Here is a 3,707-nt window from a genome sequence, read left to right as displayed (position 1 = left end):
AGAGCCACGTGCATTGCACCATGGCAAAATACCATTATAACCGCCTCAGATCCAGTCTTATCAACCTCAATATTGTATAGATCCGTTGTCAATAGCAACTGGACTGCCTGATAAGCTTAATCAGGGAGGGACCCTTGTTTGGCTGGCATTGATTTCGTGAAGAATATGAACCCCAGAAACAATAAAAAGATTTCACCTAGAAAATTGAGTTGAAGTATATCGGAATTCCTGCAGCAGTACAGGTCAACATGGTTACCTTGAGGCTTACATCAAGAAACTGGTAATCAAAAATATTTGCCACATAGACCCGCATTAACGAAATGTAGCTCTCATCTATTTGTTCCATCCCTTTCTGAAACTCGTGATACTTGCTAAGCTTCAGTTTGGCTGTCATGTTTTCATTTATTTCTTCTCTTCTTGGAAGACTTGCCATCTTTTCCTCGACGTTTATCTGAATTATCTAGAAGGGTATTGTCACTTGCAACAGATGATGCATGTGATACAGGTGGTGGATCAGGCCATGGTGTGTGTTTTGTTGGAACCACGATCTCCAAAGGAGGGTCTATAACCCATCCACGAGGGAATTTACTATCCGCATGAGCCTCCATACGAAGCCACCACAACAATACATTACGACCACATCTACCAAGTGGCTCCACAAAGGAATCATCTTTCAACATAGACAAAGGGCTCTCCACCACCTGACCATCTGCAGTCCAATCATCCCAGTCTCGAACCCAAGTTGGTTTATCGCTATCCTTCCAAACCAGTCTTGCATTAAGTGAAAAACCTGCCCACTCAAGTCTCCTTGGCAATACAGTGGCCCCATCACCAATAAATCTGGCACTTTGCTTAGCATATGGAATGGAATTAAAAGTATTCCAACCAACTAAATGGCCCGAGGAATTTCAAGCAGGTCCCTGCACAGGTACAGGAAGATTTTCTTCTCCCCACCTCTCCTTCATGTCTAGTTTCATTTCCTCAGTTGCCTGCATCCGTAATATCTCTGAGGGACCATGATATGCAAGGATGCCAATTGACAATGCACCCATCCATTTCACAGACTGTATCTCATCAAAAAGCTCCAAATTATGAGTATTGTTGTCATCAGCGAACATGACAACACCATCCAGTTTTTGCTCCCTCACAACTCTGGTTTCATGACAAATAAAACATTAGCTTGAATAAATTATAGAATGCAAAAATCCATTGTTGTCTCCCAATTGAAGATGAATGGACTAAAAATAGATACCCCACATGATCAAGCTCAGAAGGTGCTAGAAATGCAAGTCTACAGTATCCAGGAACAATGATTTTTTTGGCTTACTGAAAAGACCCACTTCACCATGGGACGCACCATCAGATCAGCATATGATGAAAAATTTGGATTTGGTTAAAGGTGACATAACACATCAAAAGCACAAAAAAAATTACATATAAAAGTGTGAGTATGAAAAAAAAACACTGCCAAAGCTCACCAAGAATAAACATGGAATTTAACAGCTAACCTGCATTTGATGTTTGGATCCTATTTCCTGGTAAATCTCTCTATGACTGCCTATACTATATTATATAAGTCACTATGGCATATCACCCTAGCAATCAATATGACAGAAAGGTCACCGGTTTGTCCTGAAACAAATAAAGGGCCAATTCCTTCCTATCACACAGCTAGATAACCTGAGATCAAATCAAATATCTTGGCAAGCATTGTTAGCACCAGCACAAGTTCCACATTTGCCCCAGCCTCCCAGCTGCGGCTATAACAAGCCCAACCCTGTTTACAACTTGCTCTTTGACCTCCCAAACTGTTAAGCCAATTGTCTAGCATAAGGCAAAATCCATCCACTAACAAATATTCTCCAAAAAGTGCTTCTAGTTGTGCCTCTTCAATTACATTAAAGCCCATGGTTCAGTTTGCATAGTTATAATTAAATGACAACCCTACTTAAAGTTTCCACAACAACATTGCATTGCTTATTATATGTTGAATAACAAAAGTGACAATCTGAAATAATGGGAACCAATTGCCATGTCCATGTTATAATTTTTCTTGGGAATTTATATACCGTAGTGCTTGATGATATGGAAAAAACAAATTCTTTACACAGGAAATAATGCTGCCAATATAAGGTTTTTGAATGACAACATATATTTCTTTACCAGAAGTGTTATATTTTCTTTTGGTATCAATTTTGTTAAAATGTGCTACAAGCCTACATGTCCGAGTCTGACTCAATACTAGTCCAACTGCTATAGAAGAAGCATCACAGAACATCCAATGCTATATAAGTGGGGCATTACACATATGCAAGGGAGAATTCTTAGGCCCATCGAAATGTGAAATATATTTGAGAAGATTGACACCCCTAGACCAATTAATTATCCATCGCCCCTTCAAACAGTCAATTTCAGATGAATTCATCAAGCAATGGTTTAACATTCTTCCCAAGATAATATAGCAATAGTCTTCGCAGGTGGCCTAAAGGAAAATTTAGGTATAAAGTAAGGAACAAAGTGCAGGCAAGAATCCCGAACATGGTGGCTTGGAATAAATGATCAGAAAGAAATTCTATAAAATTTTGGAAAGGTAAATCATTATTACATATTAAAAAAAAAAATTCATTATTGTATATCCAAGATAAGATCTTTACGAATATTGTTGGGTATATCAAGAAGGTTGACAGAAAAAGATTTAAAGAAGGTTACCAGAAGAAGATTGAAAGGGGTATTAGATAAGATCCGATAATTTAATAACATCCAACCAGTAATCATAAATAGGTCAAAACGACTACTAGGTATATGAGAAACGATACATAGCCAGAATGAGAATGAAAATGCAATTCCTATAAAAGCATATGTAACGTCTAAAGTATTAAAAACCACACACTTGGTAATAAAAGTCCCAAAATGCAATTAGATAATTAAAATTATTAATTAAAATAACCATTGATAGAGCTTCAAGAGGCAATTCTGACAGAGTTAGTATAGGAGAAACTGCCAACAAACTTGTGGGAATAATGACCCTTAGCAAAGTTTTGATTCTACTGAAAGATTAGACCATTATGCAACTAATAATTATAGGAGATTTTGTGTTAATTATAGACAAAGTCGAGAAGTTGAGTTCAAAGAAGATGGGGATATACTCAGTATCTACTGGCACCTGGCTCCCCCTCGCAATGAAATCTCGCTAGATTGTGTGGACTATAAATTAAATTAGATAATCGTATCTCTAAATTTAACTAGAGGAAGACAAAAGCGATAGATTTCTATTTTTTGAAAATACCGCTTACGGAAACAACACTCAAAAATCTACATCAAACTCTGCACTTTTGTCCATGAACGACCAAACACCTACCTCAACTATCTTACAAATAGAATAATGTCCTTCATTTCTCCAAGATTTCACACCATTTTGAGGATCCATACCAACAAGGAGAAGGAAGATAAATATCTCCATTCCAATTCCAACCAACATTAGACACCCAAACCGACCCATTATCACCAAAACCACTATAGTTCTCCCAAAATATTTTATGTTGCATCCTGTTGATTCCATAGCTACTGCAATATTCACCCAGGAAAATATTTAATGCATTACTACATGGGGCATATTGTTTTCCCTTTTTGGGTAGCTAAATACCTTTTTCCAGTGTTACTTCATCTAAATGTTGACATTTGGTGCAATCTGTTAAGGCTGCAGCTAT

General features: G+C 37.4%; 1 pseudogene; it reads right to left on the bottom strand.

Moving 5' to 3' along the window:
• Nucleotides 1-329: 329 nt before the first annotated feature.
• LOC149188137 (putative beta-1,4-xylosyltransferase IRX14 pseudogene) lies at nucleotides 330-1,909 on the bottom strand (annotated as a pseudogene).
• Between the last annotated feature and the right edge of the window lie 1,798 nt (nucleotides 1,910-3,707).

Source organism: Pinus tabuliformis, chromosome 3_1 (genome assembly GCF_031772625.1).
Source record: "Pinus tabuliformis cultivar Carrire ecotype Pingquan chromosome 3_1, CPIR1, whole genome shotgun sequence".
Lineage (NCBI taxonomy): Eukaryota > Viridiplantae > Streptophyta > Pinopsida > Pinales > Pinaceae > Pinus > Pinus tabuliformis.
The sequence above is the reverse complement of the archived record's forward strand: the minus strand, read 5'-3'. Positions and strand labels throughout refer to the sequence as shown.